The sequence below is a fragment of the Pelodiscus sinensis genome, chromosome 3 (genome assembly GCF_052426305.1).
Source record: "Pelodiscus sinensis isolate ZL-2025 chromosome 3, ASM5242630v1, whole genome shotgun sequence".
In the NCBI taxonomy this organism is placed as follows: domain Eukaryota; kingdom Metazoa; phylum Chordata; order Testudines; family Trionychidae; genus Pelodiscus; species Pelodiscus sinensis.
Window position 1 is genome coordinate 15,874,175 of NC_143054.1, and position 20,818 is coordinate 15,894,992.

At 44.6% G+C, this 20,818-nt stretch overlaps 1 protein-coding gene across 4 annotated transcripts in view; it reads right to left on the reverse strand.

Moving 5' to 3' along the window:
- Window positions 1-20,818, reverse strand: part of EVA1A (eva-1 homolog A, regulator of programmed cell death) — a 283,259-nt gene that overhangs the window by 19,766 nt on the left and 242,675 nt on the right. Inside the window, exon 1 of one of the 4 annotated variants that reach the window (XM_089777025.1) lies at window positions 14,734-14,756. The exons of the other annotated variants lie outside the window; for them this stretch is intronic. The gene's annotated coding sequence lies outside the window, so the exon portion shown is untranslated. Of the gene's footprint in view, window positions 1-14,733; window positions 14,757-20,818 lie in introns of those variants that run through there. 4 annotated transcript variants of the gene reach the window in all.

Below are 20,818 nucleotides of genomic sequence, written 5' to 3' on the forward strand. Positions count from 1 at the left end.
GGAAGTACCCAATCACCTTGCTTTACATTTACACTGTATTAGACTTGCTGTCTTTGTTGAGGCTGAGAACTGTAACTCCGTTTACTGGCCACCCTTTCATGGTTGGCAGCTAAGATATCAGCCCTTAAGCTCCTAGCATTATTAGCAGAATCTCATCAGGTCAGGAAAAAGATACTAAATGGAACAGTGCAAGGCCCTAGCTTGTGAAAAGGAATGAGCGGACACAGATGTTGCAGAAGAGAACTGAAGAGGCAAGAATCGTCTTCAGCATAGGCAGTAAGTAGGGAAAATTTTCTGGGAGTAGCTAAACAGAAGCCTGGGCAATATCGAAGTCTAAAAGAGGTAGGAAGACCAGGAAGCATGGAGGGTGGATTAAATAAAACTTCTTGTACCCAAGAGTGTCAAAGTCACTCGCTAAGGAGGGTGTCATGGTTGAGATGCCATAAGTGAAATTGATTTTCAGAGAAAAGGGGCTCAGCACCCTCTGAATATCAGATCCCTTAACAAATATAAGGTGAGCACCCAAAAATAGAGGCATCAAAAATCACTAGTTATTTCTGAAAATCTTGTTCTGTCTTGATATAGTGCCTTTCTTCCCCAAGGGCCACAGATCGCATTTTAGATCATGAGAGACTATTCGTAAATTTAGATTTTAAAAATATAAAGGAAAAGAGGTAAAATTTCACAGACATTTGTATAAAAAATTGTTTTCTGTTTTTGACCAGCTCATCATGACCTCCAAGAAGGAATCTCTTCCCACACCAGGGAAGTGCAGCCATCTCTGGGAAAGAACACAGAACATGGCAGGCAGTTGCCTTCCCTAGATCCATGGTTCTATGTAAACAATCTAAATGAAGTGGGGGGAGACACTGACTCCCTCCCTTTTTCCTGCACACAAGCACGAATATTAGAGTGCACATATCCCCAGGTCTCCATGCAACCTATCCCAGACAGTAAACCCTGTCTGCAAAAGTAAGAGTGATCCTGAGAGGAAGAAGAATCTTACAGACGTAAGCTTCAGGCGGTAGCCGAGTTAGTCTGTACAGAATACACTTAAAAAACAACAGATGGTCTAGTAGCACTTTATAGACTAACAAAACATGTAGATGGTACCATGAGCTTTCATGGGCATAGCCCACTTCTTCAGATGACCCGAGTTTTGAGTTTAGGATGTGCAGACCCAAAATAAATAGGGAAGGAAAAAAAGGAAAGGGGTGTGAAACAAGGCGCAGAGGGTATGAAAATATCAAAGGGAAAAACAAGTAGGCAGAACTGGCAACCTATAAACACCTAAAAAATGGATAGTTAAAAGAAGCAGATAAGGATAATAGGATAGCAATTAGATAGGAAGGGTACTAACACAAGAATCTACACAGACAAAGAGCTGTTGGCACTTTCATTGAATGTTAGGTTGATAATGTCCCAGCCATCCGTTACCTCGATTGAGGAGGTCATCAGTGTGAGAATTGAATTTGCAGATGAATTGTAATTCCAACACCTCTCAGTGTATTTGGCTTGTAGAATTGGTTTTGTAACAAAAAGACAGCCACCTAATAGAAGTAGTTAGTCATTGATCAATAGCCTCCCTGGACAAGTAGGGAAAGTCCTATCTTTTAAAACTGATTGCCATTGTATCTGAGCACCTCCTAGTGTGAGGTATTTATCCTTGGGGCATGCCATTGAGGTAGGGAAGTGCTATAATCTGCATGTGACAGATGGAGAACTAAGGCCCAAATCCTCACAAGTATTTAGGTTCCGAACTTCCACTGAAACCAGTAGAAGAGAGAGATTAAGTAACATACCCCAGGCATCATGGTACAGCTGGCACTTGACTGGGGACATGGGAAGCCTGATGTCAACACCCTACTCACCAGACAATATTCCCTAGCTAGAGGGGCTAAAGCTCTTTGGAGTATGCTGAATGGAAGTCTCTTGCATTGAAAGGGTGGTCTAAGTGACACCATATAGGAAGTCTTTTCTTTGTCTAGTTTCCAAAATGCTATAACAACATGCAGGGCAGATATCTGGAGTTAGAAAAAAGTCAGCAAGTAAAAGCCCCTCTAAAGGTCAGCCTCCATGCAACTTCTGTGTTCCAGAAGTCTGGCAGCTGCTAGCCAAGAAAGATTAAAACATCTGGCTCCCTTGAAATACATCCCTCAAGTTATCGCAAGAGGAAGAGCAACTAATTTGACATAATGTTTGGTGTCCAGCTCTAGCCAACTGTCAAGAAAAATAATTTACATTACATAAAAAATGTGACTTGAATGTTATACTTGTCTCAACACTAAGAACAAGCATCCTGAGAAGACACGGCACGCATTTAGTCTGTACAGTTCAGTCAACCGGTAGCGAGAGCAATCCAACCAAAAACAAAGCAAAACAAGTGGCATGTAGGGAGAAGACTGGGAAAGGAAATGTTCAACAGAAAGTCTTCAGCTGAAATGCATACACACCTTAGTATCCTGGGATCTACACATAAAATGAACATTAAAAACTGATTTAGAGGGGTAGCCGAGTTAGTCTATAACAAGAAAAAATTAAAAAACAACAAATAGTCTTGTAGCACTTTAAAGACTAACAAAACAAGTAGATGGTATCATGAGCTTTTGTGGGCACAGCCCACTTATTCAGATGACCAAAGTGTTGGAAGTCCAGAACCAAGAATAAATAAGGGAAGGGAGGGGGAGGAAAAAACAGAGGCGGGAGGAAGAGGACATTGGGTAGATACATTTCAGAGGGATAGCCAAGCCAAGCTGCAACAGGAAAAACTTAAAAAACAACAAATAGTCTATTAGCACCTTAAAGATTAATTAATTAAAAGTGGCTGATAAGAGCCATTAGTTTGCACTAGGAAAGGAAGAGTACTAACACCAGATTCTACACAGACATCAAGAACCATTGGCACCTTCATTGTTTGGTTGGTTGATAATGTGCAAGCCATCTGATATCGCGATTTAGACCATTTGCATGAGAGATAAACTTGAGAATGAAGTGGGGTTCCAATCCTTCTCTGTGTATTTAGCTTATGGAATTGGTCTGAAACAAAACAGCAACTTGTAGATCCCTTAATGAGTATCCAGGGAGGTTAAAGTGTTCCCCAACAGGTTTTTGTGTGTTGCCTTTTCAGATATCTGATTTGTGTCCATTAATTCCTTCCTATAGGGACTGTCCGGTTTGTGCAATATATATCGCAGTGGGGCATTGTTGGCATTTTATGGCATAGATCACATTACTGGATGTGCAGTTAAATGAGCCTTTGATTTAGTGGCTGATGTGGTTGGGTCCAGTGATGAAATCACTTGTATAGATGTGTGGGCAGAGTTATCACCGGGGTTGATTGCAGGGGTTGGTTCCTGGATGCTTATGATGTAGCTGTGTAGTGTGGTTACCAGAAAGGATTTGTTTCAAGTTAAGGGGTTGTCTGAAAGCAAGAGTAGGCTTTTCCCCCAAGGCCTCAGAGTAAGGGGTCATTTTCCAAGACAGGTTGTAAATTATGGATAATGCTTTGGAAGGGTTTAAATTGTGGACTATAGGTCCACAAGTAGATTTCTGTTGTTTTTTCTTTTGAGTCTGTCTTGAAGTAGTTCATGGTTTTTGGCTGTCAATTTGTTTTTTCACTTTACCAGGTGGGTATTTCAGTTTTAGGAATGCTCTTTACAGATCCTGTAGGTGTTTGTCTCTGTCTGTGGGATTGGAGCAAATCCGGTTGTATCTTAGGGCATGGCTATATACAAAAACTTGAGAAATGTATCTGGGATGGAAGCTAGAGGCATGAAGGTAAGCATAGCAGTCCATAGATTTCCAGTACAGGGTGGTGAAAATTTCTCCATCATTTAATTGTACTGTAGTGTCCAGGAAATGGATTTCTCATGTGGACTGATCCAGGCTGAGGTTGATGGAGAGGTGGAAGTCGTTGAAATTCTTGTGAAATTCTTATCATAGAATCATAGAACCATAGAGCTAGAAGAAACCTCAGACGGTCATCAAGTCTAGCCCCCTGCTCTAGGCAGGACCAATCCCAACTAAATCAACCCAGCCAGGGCTTTGTCAAGCCAAGACTTAAACACCTCTAGGGATGGAGACTCCACTACTTCCCTAGGTAACCCATTCCAGTGCTTCACCGCCCTCCTAGTGAAATAGTTTTTCCTAATATCCAACCTGGACCTCTCCCACCACAACTTGAGACCATTGCTCCTTGTTCTGCCATCTGTCACTACTGAGAACAGCCTCTCTCCATCCTCTTTGGAACCTCCCTTCAGGAAGTTGAAGGCTGCTATCAAATCCCCCCACACTCTTCGCTTCTGCAGACTAAACAGACCCAACTCCCTCAGCCTCTCCTCATAAGTCATATGCTCCAGCCCCCTAATCATTTTGGTTGCCCTCCGCTGGACCCTCTCCAATGCATCCACATCCTTTTTGTAGTGGGGGGCCCAGAACTGGACACAATACTCCAGAACTACTACTTAACTGGTTGGTCCCCAGCTTGTAACTATGCTTGGGATTCTTCCATCCCAAGTGCAGGACTCTGCACTTGTCCTTGTTGAACCTCATCAGATTTCTTGTGGCCCAATCTTCCAATTTGTCTGTCACTCTGGACCCTATCTTTGCCCTCAAGCGTATCTACCTCTCCCGCTAGCTTAGTGTCATCCGCAAACTTGCTGAGGGTGCAATCCATCACCTCGTCCAGGTCATTAATAAAGATATTGAACAAAACTGGTCCTAGAACCGAACCTTGGGGCACTCCGCTAGAAACCGACCGCCATCCTGACATTGAGCCATTGATCACTACCCACTGGGCCCGGTCTTCTAGCCATCTTTCTATCCATCTTAACGTCCATTTATCCAATCCACATTCCCTTAACTTGATGGCAAGAATATTGTGGGAGACCGTATCAAAAGCCTTGCTAAAGTCAAGGTATATCACATCCACTGACTTTCCCACATCCACAGAGCCAGTCACTTCATCATAGAAGCTAATCAGATTGATCAGGCACAACTTGCCCTTTGTGAATCCATGCTGACTATTCCTAATCACTTTCCTCTCTTCCAAGTGCCTCAAAATGGATTCCTTAAGGATCCCTTCCATGATTTTTCCAGGAACCGAGGTAAGACTGACCGGCTTATAGTTCCCTGGATTGTCCTTCTTCCCTTTTTTGAAGATGGGAACTACATTTGCCTTTTTCCAAGCATCCGGGATTTCTCCCAACCTCCACGACTTTTAAAAGATAATGGCTAAAGGCTCCTCAATGACATTTGTCAACTCTCTCAGTACCTTCAGATGCATTAAGTCCGGAAAGGGTCTCTTTCCCATGGGTCCATATGATGAAGATGTCATCGATGTAGCGTAAGAAATGTTAGGGGGTGAAAGCTGAGGAAACATTGTTCAAGGTCAGCCATAAAGATGTTGGCATATTATGGTGCTATGCAGGTGCCCATGGCTATGCCACTGACTTGAAGATACAAATTGTCTCCGAATTGGAAGTAGTTGTGGGTAAGGACAAAGTCGTAGAGATCTGTAATCAGGTCTGCATCCCCACTGCCATACTATCAGAACACATCACAATCTTTAATGCATTTACCCTCATGACATTCTTAGAGACAGGAACGTGAGGCACACAGAAACTAGGTTAATTGTGCAAAGTCAGACAAAGTCTCTGGTAGAGCAAGAAATTGTGCCCCTGTCTCCTGAATCCCAAGCTAGTGCCCTGGCCACTCTCTGATTGTTAATTTCATCCTTACTGTTAGCTCTCAGCTTCTGTGCTACCCCAAAGAATGCCACCCCACAGTCCCTGAATACTGCCCCCTTACCCAACTACTTAGCAAATGCCATTTGCGTGTGTACACGCACTCTGTTTTATATAGATATAAAAGGCTACATATACCAGGGGATGAGGGAAGAGTAAATAAAGAGAAGAACATTGAAAGTTCAACCCTAAAACAGGCTGGCAAAGATTTGTCAGTTTTCAGTTCTCTGCAATGTGTTCATTTGTGTATTTCAGCCATTGATGTTTGCTCTGAAAGTTCCATATAATTAAAATAGATCCTGCAGAACATTAAACAAATCCTGCAGATAATGCTTTAAGTACCTTGTGAGCTGAATAAACTGTGACTTCAGAGAGGAAAACTACATCCAGACTCTTTATCTGGGCAGGCTGGGGCCAGACTTAGTATGGCTAAATGCCCAACATAAATTACCCCAGTTTTTTGGAGGGTGGGGTAAATTCCTGAGAGGGATGAGGTTAGAATTATAAAAATATGCTGCAAATTCCACCTCTATCTCAAAAGAACCATGTGTGAATTAAAAAAAGATCAAAGAAAATTATTCTTTTGTCTATGTCTTGTATATATGTGAGCTGTGTAGATTTTCAAGGCCACTAGTGTTTTACACACTGCAAAAATAAAATCCAGTAACTTGCTGATCAATTGAATCTGTTAAAAGAATGGGACATGCACACCACTTACTGCACAATAAAATGACAATGCAGAGATTAAAAAAAAAAGACTGTGTATGTTAGAATATGATGCCCCGATAATGCATTTAGCTGCTTGGTACTTTTATTACTATTCATAATACAGTAGAGTCTTGATTATCCGACCTAAATGGGACCAAAGGATGGTCGGATAATCAAAATGTCGGATAATACGGAAAATACCTTTCGGGGTCCAAGGTATTTTCCCCATCAGTTGCCGCTCTGCAGACGCTCGGCTGCTTCATGGGAAGCCGCACAGCCCCCGACTTCCTTGATCTCCCCCAGCCAGCCGCGCTACCCCCAGCCTCCTCTATCTCTCCCGGCCAGTCACGCCGCCCCAACTTCCTTGATCTCCCGCGGCCAGCCACACTGCCCCCCGACCTCTCCTATGTCTCCATAGGCAACGCAACTGGCCGGGAGAGATAAGGGAGGTCGGGGGCAGCGTGACTGGCTGGGGGAGATAGGGAAGGTCAGGGGCAGCACAGCTGGCCGGAGGGCATGGGGGAGATCGGGGCGCCCCGCGACCTTCAGGGGGCAGGGGTGGATGGGCTCCGGAATCCTGCCGCATGGCCCTGCTCTCTCCTCCCTCTTCTCTCACCGCCTTTGTCTCCACACTGCCCAGTGCCTTCCCTTCTGCGCTCCGCCGCCTGCACAATTGCCTTGGGCGGCCACAGGCAGGTCGGATAACACGGAATGTTGGATAAAGGAAGGTCAGATAATCGAGACTCTACTGTAGTGACATCAGTTTACTTTAGGGATGTTAACAGTTAACCAGTGCGGGCTGGAGCACCACTCACCTGACATGGGTGGGAGGCGTTCCAGCCTGAACACAGCAGCCCCCGCCCACAGTGGGCTCAGCCCAGCTGGAGCAGTGCTAAGGGCAGGGGTGCTCCAGCCCTCTTCTGCCCATCCCTGTGTAAGCAGTTAACCAATTAAACATAACTGGTTAAATGTTAACTGATTAAATGGGATTTTACATTCACTAGTTTACATTTGCAATTTATAGGGCCTTTCATATTCATATGCACTTTACCAATTTAGAACCAAATTCTGCTCACCATATTTACACCAGCAGCCCTGCTGAAGTAAATGGAACCACTTATATGATTAAAACAAGCAGCATCAGACCTTTACAATGGATACATTATAAACAGCAATTGCTCCAGAGGTTCCACTAATACAAATTCAACTTAAGACTGCAGCAGCCTCTAATGTAAAATGCTGGCTTTCAATAGCACACAGCAAAAAAAAAAATCACACAACTGTTCAAGACAGGAAGTGAAGAATACCTTATCAAGCTGAAGCTTCAGGAGATTTTAGGTAGACCCAGAGTTGGAATTTGGCCAGGATGCTAGAATCTAAAAACTTCAACTCTTGTGAAAATAGTAACAAATCATTAATGACCTCAAGACCTCCACTTTTTCATCACATGCATTTATTGTAAAAGATAGGCTTTGGGAACCAAAATACAATGGTGGGTAATCCTGAAACTAATTCCCCCCGCCCCCCAAATAATCACTTGACCTCATACAAAAGTGTTTGGTATGGAACTTTTCCAAACCACTGACAAAAGGAAATGACTCACACAGCTTATAGTAAGTCCATTTTCCTGAACCTCCAAGAGCCTTGTGGGAATCAAATGGGACTTTCTGGGAAAACATCTCTGTCACACTGTAGGTCCCTCCCTGCAATCCACCTACACAGTTCCACGACTCAAAAGAGTCCATGCTGCACCTTCCAAAGTGTGCTCTGTGAGTGCTTTAAACAGAGGCAGATATTCAGCATCTTGGATGAAAACGGAGTAAATTTCAGATTTCATGCTTTTGGGAAATATTAAAAACTGTGATACAGGCAGTCCCCGGGTTACATGGATCCGACTTACATCGGATCCCTACTTACAAACGGGGTGAGGCAACCCCGCACTAGCTGCTTCCCCCCAGCAGACCAGGGAGATGCAAAGCTAGCGCCCCTCCCCAGCAGACCAGGGAGACGCGGAGCGGCTTTTCTCAGCAGACACCTCATCTTGAGAATAAAGGACTGAGGGAGGTGAGGTGTTGGAGAATAAAACTGAGCTCTGGAGAAATGTTTGGCTAGAGTTTCCCCTACAATATGTACCAGTTCCGACTTACATACAAATTCAACTTAAGAACAAACCTACAGTCCCTATCTTGTACGTAACCCCGGGACTGCCTGTACAGGGCAGCCCGTGTGCAAGCTTTTCAAATAACCATGCCAAGACTGCCCCTGCAGTAGCTCTTCTCTTTCCCCAGAGGTCTGATACAGGGCCCTGAGCCAAAGCCCACTGAAGTTAATGGGAGACTTTTCATTGATATCAATGGGCTCTCAATTAAGTTCTGTGTGTGTTTAGACTATTGAATTGCTAAGTCGATAAACCAGTTGATAAACTATGTTTTTTCCATCCTGGTATCAGCTCAGAATAAATACTGCCATGGAAGAGCTTCCAGTATCTTCCTGCCTATCTAATTTCTTTTACCAGAGCCAGCATCATGGTATCGGAGTCCCTTGGATTCTACTGTGATTGTACATGATCAGCCAAACTTTGACTGATTTTGATTTATTCTGGTGATGAGGTGAGAGGCACAAAGGACACGGTTCTACTTTCAGTTTTATAGGACCGGAAGCTAAAAGGAAAAACAAAGATTATCTTCTTGGCTTGTATACTGAGTAAATTTGCCATGGAGTCATTAAAAGAATGAATGTGTAAGCCTACCATGCCATTTTTAGATTCATTTTTCTGGCTAGCCCCCCGCTATGATTTCATATGGTGCTTCACATCTTTGACTCTCGTGTTTCTTCCATTTTTAGCTTTTAAAATTTGGCATTTAAAGTTACAAACAGCTTTTTCTGCTATCAACAGGGCTATTTTCCTCTTCTTGTTTCATATTAATGGTTTTCCCTTTAGTTCTTTTTACATCTCCTTGAATTTCATAACAAGATATACAACATCTATTGCCAGTGATTCATAAGCCTTCTGTTTGCTGTGGCTTTTGCTTTTGAAAGAGCACAGTGGAAAAGTGTCTAGTACTCTAAGGTGGTAGGTACATGTTATGTCTAGAAAGAAAGAACCCGCGATACAAAAACACTCTCCGTCCATCTGCTTATTACAATCTAGCAGAGCGGGAATGTGTATGTTCCCAAATGTGATTTAAGCGCTCTATTATCAGAAGGTAATGCACATGCAGTCACATAGTACTCAATTCCTAGGCATGTTACAAACACCATTCACCAGTCATTTTCCCCCCAGAGGGACCAGCCAGGAATTTCCAGAGCTCACACTGGCACTGACTGTGCCCTATCTCCACCTGAAACATCCACTTCCCACTCCCTAGGCCAGGAGGAGATAACTGTAGGAGAGCATTGCCACCAGCTCTACATGGCCCAGAGATTCCACATGCTAGGGAATCCCCAGCTAAGGAGCTGTGTGAGTTTTCTATCCTTTTCCAGGAGTGACACAAAGAAGCCAGAAGGGCATTTAGGACTGAGCCTATAATGTCTCCATTGTCATTTCCAAATGCTATTATCTTCCAGTGTCCTAGCTATCCGTGAAGTCATTGTTAATCTCACAGACTGATCCCAATGCTTTGGAGTAACTCCACTGAGCAGGGCCGGACGGAGGCATGGGCAAGCCGGGCAGCTGCCCAGGGCGCCAACTGATGAGGGACGCCTCATGGCAGCTGTAAGGGGCACTGGACAGCAGCACCCTTCCCCCCACGGCTGCGGGGCCCTGCACGTCCCGGCACGCGCGCCAGAAGCGCTGGCCAGGCCGGGCTGGGCTGCGCATGCGCCGTGCGCCCAGGGAACGGGCCCCGGGCTGCGCGCCAGTAGCTGTGGCCGGCGTGCACATGCGCTGTGCTCCCCAGGGGGGTGAGCCCACACTCCCGGGGGGGAGTGGACCCACGTAAGCACCCTACACCCGGGGGCGGCACCGCACGCCCGGGCCCAGGGCACCAAAAGGGCTCGGGCCAGCCGTGTCTCTGAGTTAAAGAAAGCTGCCTCAGATTTAAAGTGTAAAGATAAAAGCTGAATTTGGCTCATCATATTCAGTTCTTAGTGCTTTAATAACAGAAATAGGGAGGTTTAATGGAGGGAATTTAGAATATAAAAATAATGATCAAGATGGACTGACAATCTGGGGAACAGTACAATGGTCTCCCAGTATATGAAGGTTATAAAATGACAGCCACAAAATACAAGTTTGAATCTAAATGTTCTTAAAATGTTCAGCTCTGGGGGTTTGGCCCATCTTTAATGTGCATATAATGAAATGCAATTAAGGAAAAGTAGATTTTCTTTCTCCCGTTTGTAATGTGCCCATCCTTGTAGTTTCTTGTGGCAATTTCAGGCTATGTATCAGGAAGATATGAGATCAGGAAAATAGATAAAAATGCTGAGTCACACCACAGCAGTGCAAGGTGGGGGTCAGAGTAAGAGTGATGAGACGGTTGCCTTCTAAAATGATGGCTCAGGGTGCTCTGGTAATGTTGTGAACTTTGTTGCATGGAACAACCCCTTTTGGGAATGTCTAAACTGCAGAGCTTTTTCCGAAAAAATGCCATTTTTCTGAAAAAACTTCATTTACGTCCACACTGCAATTGTTTTCTTTAAAAAAAAAAAAATCAAAAGAACAGAGGGTTTTTTCCAGTGTTGGTAATCCTCTTTCTACGAGGAAGAAGCCTTTTTCCAAAAGAGCTCTTTTGGAAAAAGGGGTGTGTGGACAGGGAAGAGGGAGTTCTTTCAAAAGAAGAGGAAAGAGGAAAAAGCACAGGTGCCCTGGTGGCCACTCCATCCATAGTAATCACAGCTTAAATGCGAGATAGCATCCACACTGAATGGACTCTTTCTTTCAAAAAAAAGCAGATCACTTTTTCAAGCACTTTTGCTGTGTAGATGCTCTCTTTTGGAAGAAGTTTTTTCGGAAGATCTCTTCCAGAAAAGCTTCTTCTGAAAGAAGCCTGCAGTCTAGACATAGCCTTTATGTGCCTTTTACTATTATCTCAATCAGGCTGCAGACCTGAAGAGTTGGATGTCCCTGTACCCCCATTGTTCCAATTCTGTGCTCATGAGCTGTGTCTAGACTGGCAAGTTTTTCCAAAAAATCAGCCGCTTTTCTGGAAAAACTTGCCAGCTGTCTACACTGGACACTTGAATTTCCGCAAAAGCACTGACGATCTCATGTAAGATCGTCAGTGCTTTTCCGGAAATACTATGCTGCTCCCGTTCGGGCAAAAGTCTTTTTCCGAAAGACTTTTGTGCAAAAGGGCCAGTGTAGAAAGCACAGTACTGTTTTCCGAAAAAAAGCCCCGATCGCAAAAATGGCGATCAGGGCTTTTTTGTGGAAAAGCGCGTCTAGATTGGCCACGGACGCTTTTCTGCAAAAAGTGCTTTTGCGGAAAAGCATCCTGCCAATCTAGACGCGCTTTTCCGAAAATGCTTTTATCAGAAAAGTTTTCCGTTAAAAGCATTTTCAGAAAATCATGCCAGTGTAGACGTAGCCATGTAGTATACGTGTGTGTGCATACATTCATGTGTATCTATGTACTCATACACACACATTATCATTATTCAGGTATTCTATAAAATCACACACACACACACACACACACACACACACACAGAGTACTGTGCCTTCATTTAACTTCACGCTACTGCAAGTAGCTGCCAGTTTTCTGGAGCAGCAAATACTTGCTGATTACTTCAAGTTAAAATGTTATTAAAGTGTGTGCTTTTATGTAAGCATTGCTCTACTTTCACTCAACATGCTGTCAGGAAAAGCCGCTAACTCTGCTGTAAGTTCTGTTTTTCTCTTCACATTTTGTCTGTTTAATCAACCAGTTAACCCTGATGACGGAATTGGAAAACAGATTACCGGTATATATACACATTTCATAAGAGTCAATTATAAAGCATATGTTTCATTGCTCTGATGACCCCGCAGTAGTGGTTCTATCCATGGGCGTAGGCCCTGCCATGTGAAGGGGAGCTCAGGACTGAGAGCAGAAGCCCAGTTGCCCAGTCACAACACACTCAAATTTGGCCTGACTGTCCCTCCATCACTTCAGCAGCAAAAGAGCTGTGCCATTATACCAGCCAGCTCAGGTTACTGTCCCCCTATTAACAAAGATGCATCCCAACTCATGCACAGCAGTGGTGGATGGGGAGAATAGCTGCAGTCTGATGGAATGTGGGAACCAGGATGCAATGGAAAGGGAGAAACAAGAGATGGATAAGAGAGATGGGGCTGAACCCAAGGCCTCTTTTGCTCCCAGTTTCTGATTCCATTCAGTTCCTCATTTATTATTAGTGGATATACTAATATATTAATAGATTTCCCTTATTGCTGGGACACCACATTAGTATTCAGAAAAACTATCATTACAGCTTTGCCAACTGGAGACCTTTCCATAGGTCCAGACAGTGAACTCCGTTAGTCCCACTGGAGAGCAGTTTCTCCCATGAGTAATGCTACTGCTTTCAGTTTCAGCTGCACTCAAATGCACAATTCTCACTGTTCCTTCAGAACACCAACAGAAGCTAGAGATCATATGCCACATATTTTCCTGCAAATCACATAAGCCATACAAAGAACTTTGCATCAAGTAGCGCATCCTATTCAATTTGAGATCAGGCATCTTACTGTAGAAGTTCTGCCATTTATAGATGCTTTTTTTAAATAGGAATTTTCCAGTGAAAATTGGCTTTCCTGGGGTAATCCTGGAAATAACTATTCACTAATGGGGGGGGTCACAACCCTGGGTTTAGCAGGCTCGAACTACTGAGCTATCCCTACCCAGATAGCAACAGATGCATGAGCAGCAGGCACAGTTTTCTACACTCTGGGTCCTTGTGGTGACCCCCCTCCCTCAGTCTGGCACCTGAGGCAGCCACCTCAGTCCTCCTCATGGTAGGACCAGCCCTGACTGGAGGGCAGCTAGCCCTTCCTGCTGCTCATATTGCCATGCTTACATATGCTACTTACTCAATCACAGCTAGTGCTGGCATATCACCTTGAGCTGAAAGTTACACCGCTGGCTAGAAATGCAGCCACACAGTCAATCCTTTACCGCACTAGAAAGGGGAGCTAGCTATTGAATTGGAAATCCCAGTACTGTTGTAAACAAGTGCCTATGTGCAAATAATTACTATAGAACAAGATGCATTATACTTGTGGCTCGAGTTATTAAGTTTAATGAGGAAATTACTGGGTCAAAGTCAATGGCCTGTGTTATACAGGAACTTGGCCTCTGCTGGTCCCGAAGTCCAAGGAGCTATGACTGAAGTGGCAAAATGTTTTTAATAGAAATCCCAATATTTACATGAATACTTTTGAGATATTCTCCTTTGAGGCTGATACGTCCTAAATTTGGTCTCAGTTCACAAGTGAATCATCCTGGAAAGTATGAGATAAATCCCTTTAGATATTTTAAGTTATGAGAGATTTTTTTTTAAAAAAAAAACCTGTTTTAAAGGGTGTCTTTCAATGGCAGAAATGTTTGCCTTTTTAGTAAATATTTACTTTTAAATGTTTTGGGATGTAGCCTGTGAAAAGTACCACACATGGCTTATGTGTTTTACAGGAAAACCCACAACACACTATAATACTTGCTTTGGGAACCTGGGGAGCAGTAACTGTGTGTAATAGCAATTGGCATGGCATTTTTCTGGAACAGCAAATTACAGTTACTTTCCTGTTGCAGCATACACCAAAAAGCATAGTACATCCAACAATGCCAGAGCTTTTGTTTATCCTGGACACAACAAAAAGGAAAGACAAAACTGAGCACCTACTGAATATTCTTATGAAACTAACCCCACAGTTATTTTCATGCCAAGCATAATCTGTGAGTTTAGAAAAAGCTGTGGGAAAATAGAAAGCTGGATGGTCTTGGCAGCTTTCCAGTTCTTAATAATAATAATTTAAACATATAACACATGAAGTTTGGGAGCATAAATATTTGTTTCTGAAGCTTAGCCTATTAAATCCTGTGCACTGACATTGGTTGTAAGAAAGCACAAGAAGCAGCGTTGTTCATACACGCGCCTCTCCTTTCCTACTTGTCACTCTAGTACGTTTTTTTTAGCACAAAGTTTCAACTTCCTTAAGGCTGCTGTCTCACTATCGTGCTAACCAAGGGCCTTACTCTCTTTAATAATCCTCATGCAGGTGAGGCTTTGCAGGATTGGGCCTGTGGAATGCAAATTACTCAAGACAGGGACTGCAAAGCTAAAAATTGACCTCATTTACCTGTAAATTGGTCTGGACTAAGGCCACTAGAGCCATCCACAAGACAGAGCAGAAGCTGGTCCTCTTTGACCATTTCTGAAAGAAGAAATGACATATGCAAACTAATTGTTTAAAAGGTACTTTTTATATAGATATTTTCCTCCGAGGAAGCTGTGATGTAATATATCGCCTATTCTGGCTCTGACAGGGTTAATGGGGACTCAAGAGGCCAACCCATCTATCTGCACCTGGAGCAGTGGTTCTCAAAGTCCAGTCAGTCTGCAGCCGCCTCCCAGGTGGCCCGTGGTGGGAACACACTCCCCCCATGCAGGGGAGAGCCTCACGGCCTGTGCGCAGCTGCAAGGTTGCAGTACCAGCTTCAGCCAGCAGGCGGGGAGATGAAGAAAGCAAAGTCATCCCCGCGCATGGGCCGCAGAGCTACACGGGGAGGAGCGCCACCGCCAAGATAAGAGCAGCACGTCCCTCGGTTGGCCCCGCAGGGCAGGTAGCAGGTTGGGCTGCATGGGGCCTGGCAGCAGTGAGAGGAGGTGACAGTGGGGCGGAGGACCCTGCACATGGGACTCGGTCTGCGAGGAGGGTGCCCTGGAGTGGATCCCTGCAGGACCTCATTCCCTGCAAGCAGGGCCGGCCCGAGCATGCGTGGGCCCACGTGGGCCTGCCCCTCGGGGCATGCGGGAGGGAGCACGGCGCATGCACTACCCTGCCACTGCCGCTGGCATGCAGCCTGGGGCCGCCCAGGCGGGCCGTGCAGGCCCTCGTGGCTGCAGGAGGAAGGGCACTGCGGGGGTTAACGTGACCCCCGCCCCAGGCGGCCACTGCAGCCCACCGGGAGCCAGGCGTGTGGTGCCTGATGGCAGCTATAAGGGGTGCCGTGCGCCCCTTACAGCTGCCATCAGAGGCCCCCCATCAGTTGGCACCCTGGACAAGTTGCCCGGCTCGCCCATCCCTTAGTCCAGCCCTGCCTGCAAGGGTGGGCAACTCTGAGTCACATACACACACACCCGCCTTGCTGTGCCATGTCTAGCCTCCCTGCCCCTCCATTTCCCTGAACTGCCCCTGAGCCACCTTGTCCTCACCCCTATTCCCAGGAGCACCCTGTACCCCATATCCTTGAACCCCCTCAGCCACTCTACCCCCAGCTTTAGACCCAGGCACTTCCTGCCCCTAGCTCTCTGCCCCTGACCAGACACCCTACCCCCAGTCTGCTTCTGCACCCTCACTCCTGGCCAGACGCCCTATCCCCACCCTGCTTCTGCATCCCACCTTCCACCCAGAGCTTACACCCTTACCCCCTTCAGCACTGCACCTCCCTCCCAGATCCTGCACCCCCAACCCACTCGCTGGCAGCCCTGTCCCACACACTGAACTCCTCATTTTTGTCCCCACCCCAGAGCCTAAGGGAGTCCATAAAATCCAATAACTCCACTTACTAAGGCAGGCCTCACGAGGTCCTTGGACTAAGAAACACAAAGATCACAAAGCAGATAAAAAGCTGATCGGTTCAGCCTTCCTGAGTATTGCCCTGCCTCATACAGCACATCTGTCACCTCTCTGATACAAAATTGGTCAAGATAGTAAAGTCCAAAGCAGAATCACAAGGAATCTCACAAAACTGGATGACAACTGGGGCAACAAAAAAGCTGATGACATAAGAACATAACATAAGAACATAAGAACGGCCATACTGGGTCAGACCAAAGGTCCATCTAGCCCAGTATCCTGTCTGCCGACAATGGCCAGCACCAGGTGCCCCGGAGAGGGTGGACCGAAGACAATGATCAAGCGATTTGTCTCCTGCCATCCCTCTCCAGCCTCTGAAAAACAGAGGCCAAGGACACCATTTTATCCCCTGGCTAATAGCCTTTTATGGACCTAACCTCCATGAAATTATCTAGATTCTCTTTAAACTCTATTATAGTCCTAGCCTTCACAGCCCCCTCTGGCAAGGAGTTCCACAGGTTGACTACACGCTGTGTGAAGAACTTTCTTTTATTCGTTTTAAACCTGCTACCCATTAATTTCATTTGGTGTCCTCTAGTTCTTCTATTTAGGGAACTAATAAATAACTTTTCTTTATCGGCCCTCTCCACACCACTCATGATTTTATAGACCTCTATCATATCAAAATTCAATGTTGATAAATGCAAAGTAATGCACATTGGAAAACATAATCCCAACTATACATAGAAAACAATGGGATTTAAATTAGCTGTTACCACTCAAGAGAGATCCTGGAGTCATTGTGGATAGTTTTCTGAAAACATCCGCTCAGGGTGCAATGGCCAGTGGGGCCGAAAGCCATTGCAGTCTCCAGGGCAAAGTGTGGGGGAGACATGGCTCTGTGCCTCTGGAAGGGGTGGGGCTTTGGGTTCAAGGGGGGTGGCAGAGGGCAGGCAGCCTTATACCACCCAGACCATGCCACCACCCCAGCCCTCAGGGCTGCACAGAGTGGCACTACAGTGCCAATTCAAAGGGGCCTGGGGCTCCAAAGACCACTGCTGCTGCAGTAGCAGCAATAACTACTAGTCCAGGACCCTCTGAATCTCTGGGCCGCAGGGCAACTTCCCCCTTTAGCCCCCCCCCCTTGCCCCTAGTGGGAAGCCTGGCAATGGCAGTCAAAAAAGTGACTAGTATGTTGAGAATCATTAGGAAAGGGATACATAATAAGACAGAAAATATCACATGGCCTCTAAATAAACCCACAGTACACCCACATCTTGAATAATGTGTGCAGATGTGGTAAACTCATCTCAAAAAAAGTGATATTGGAACTAGAAAAGGTTCAGAAAAGGGCAACAAGAATTATTAGGGGTATGGAACAACTGCCATATGAGGAGAGATTAATAAAACAGTAACTTCAGCTTGGGAAAGAGACAACTAAGGGGGAAGATATGACAGAAGTCTATAAAATCATGGTGTGAACAAAGTAAATAAGGAAAAGCTATTTATTCTTTCCCATAACACAAGAACTAGGGATCACTGGATGAAATTGACAGGCAATAGGTTTAAAACAAATAAAATGAAGAATTTCTTCACGTGCCCAATCAACTTGTGGAACTCCCTGCCAGAGGATGTTGTGAAGGCCAGGGTTTTAAGAGGGTTCAAAAAAGAACTTGGTTAAATTCACAGAAGATAGGTCAATCAATAGCTATGAGGTAACAGACAGAGATGGTGTCCCTAGCCTCTGTCAGAAGCTGGGAATTGGTGGTAGGGGAGGGATCACTTAATGGTTATCTGTTCTGTTCAATCCGTCTGGGGCACCAAGCATTGGCCACTGTCAGAAGAGAGGATACTAGGCTAGATGGACCTTTGGTCTGACCATTTATGTTCCCCGAGACTCTAGTAGGAGGGGACATGCCTAGAGGTCAGGGGAGAATTAGGTGCTTGTCAGCTAACAGTAAACAGAAGGAATCCCGTAGACATACTTGTTATGGTCCTTTAGAACTATTCAGACCATAGTTCACTGAGGGTATGTTTAGACTACAGAGCTTTTCCGGGATACATCCTGGAAAACCTCTGCCGCATCCAAGGAACATGTCTGCTCTTCCGAAAAAAAATTCTGTAAACCTCATTTTATGAGGAAGAAGGAATGTACTGAAAGAAGCTTTCTTCAGACAATTGGCCCCATGTAGATGGGCTAATTTGTCAGAAAAGCCTCTTTCAGAAGAAAATCGGAAAAAGATACACAAATTGCGGTTTGCAATTTGCGTATCTTTTTCCAATAGATCTTTGTAGTCTAGACACAGCCAGAAAGGGCTGATGTTCCAAAAAGAAATGGGTGGAAACAATTTGCACCACCCTCTTTTAACTCATGTCACCTGTGTTCAATCTGTGCTGATCGCACACTGAACCTGATTTACTTTGAGGTACCTATAGGCAGCAGAGCACATTCTGCCCTCTGTGAGAAACCCCATTGACTTCTCTGCAGTTACAGAGGGAATGGAATCATGAATTAAACATATTTAATGAAACTATTTTCATAGAGTAAAATAGTGCTACCACTGCTCGGGAACAGGAAGGAAATATTATCAACACATCTTTTCTCATTGCTACTCCTTTCCTTTAAAGACAGAAGAAAAAGGATGTTTGAGAGTCTGGGGAGGAAACAGCAAGCCCAAGTAATTGATAAAGGATATTATCCTGGACACCTCATCTATCAAAGAGACCAGTCAGGTTAAAGAGTGAGATGATGAGATAAAATAATGTCTTACGGCCAGATTCAGCCCTTACAGTTACTCCCACTTACACCCAGGGGATATTTTTACTATTAACCTTTAATATCTTAATTAAATTATATAAATCACTTAGATCTAAAATAAAATACTAACTGTACACTACCAAAGCAAGCACACCACCCAAAGATTTTGATTATCAAGGATTTTTATCTTCCTCAAATAATATGGTCACGGATTGAAAGTGTAATAGAATTTCTTTTTCTTTTATGGCTGTTTAAAAGCCTCAGAGGGGTAGCCATGTTGGTCTGTAACTTTAAAAACAATGAGTAGTCCTGTGGCACCTTAGAGACTAACAAATATATATATACACACTATCATGAGCTTGTGAGCAAAACCCGCTTCTTCAGATGAGATGAACATCAATGGAGATGAGTCCACTGGTGGGGAGTGGGGCCACAGCCGAGAGCCGGGTCCTAGCATGCACTAGCTGCCAGCCACACTCCCAGAGAGCTGGCTGTGCTGCAGGCTCTGCAGTATACCCTTTATACTCCAGAGCCTGCAGCATGTAACCACGTAGCCACTAAGATTTTTAACAGTTACACAGTTACCTAATTACCCACTTTTTAAGATCCCTACTTTGGCCCAGATCTAGAAAGGTAGTTTGAGCAAGGTACCTAAATACAGGTGACTCGCCTGTATACCCAAACATCTTTCTTTCCAGTGCCATGCTTCTCTTTTACCAAAATTAAAGGTTTCTCTCTGACGTTCTGGAGAAGAATACTCCCCGGCCATGTGGCAGAATATCTCCACTTACACAAGAGAAATCAAGCTACATTCTGAGCTTGGCCTAAGAAATCGGGCTCAAAGCTTTTTGCTGAAGGGTGAAGCTAAGCGAGAGGAAAGGTCTTAAATTCCACCCAACCAGCCAAATATCAGATCAGGGTAGTTCTGCCAAAAAGCAAAACACCTTTTCCAGTCTTCTCTCAGGATGTGTGTGAAAACACATGGAAGCCTTCACCACTGGAAAAATCGTATTTCATTGCAAAGTCTCATGTGTCCCATAAATACTCCCAAAGTGAGAGAAGAATGGCAGCTCTATAGAAGGAAATGATCTGCTCATATGAACACTGGAAAAGAAACACAATAGTCCTCAATCCCATTTCTAGCTGACACTGACTCACCCGGTGATTGTGGGCAAGTCTCTTAACCAAGGTGACTCTGTGAATTAAAGAGGTAGCACCTTCAAGCTGCAGCCAAGATGGAGGGCCCTCTCTGTTAACTGATGTCCAAACACAGAGTAAGAGAGCCCTAAAAATTAATATGCTACATAGACTAGCCAGAAGTGTGGTGAAGAAAAGGAATGATTATTATGCCCATTCTAACGATAGAGATGTGAGTGATATGAAGCAAAGAGTGACAACTGGGACTATATTCTCCAAGGAGCTCAGAGCCTCATATGCTGAGTGCACTCCTGAAAATCTGACCACTATTCTAGTGCCTAAACGGTAGCTGAGCTCTTCTGAAAATCTGTCCTAAGGTTGCAAAGAAAGTATGTAATGGAAGAGGGACCAAGACCCAGCTTCCACAAAGGCCAGGCCGGAGCCATAATCTCAACACCATCCTTCATGAGGGAGTCATATCTGTAAAGCATTTTGCACAGCAAAACTGTTCTATAAAGGTGTGTCTAGACAGCAACGCTATTTCAGGATACTTCCGATATCCCGAAATAGCTATTCCACATCTTTTGCGCAAGCTCGTTATTTCAAAATATAATGGGCTCACTATTCCGATGTCCCTGCAAACCTCATTCCACAAGGATTAAAAGATGTTTTGGAATAGCAGTTTATTTCGAAATTTGGCACTAAATTTTGAAATAAGCTATTTTGAAATTAACTCGAAATAAGCTGCAC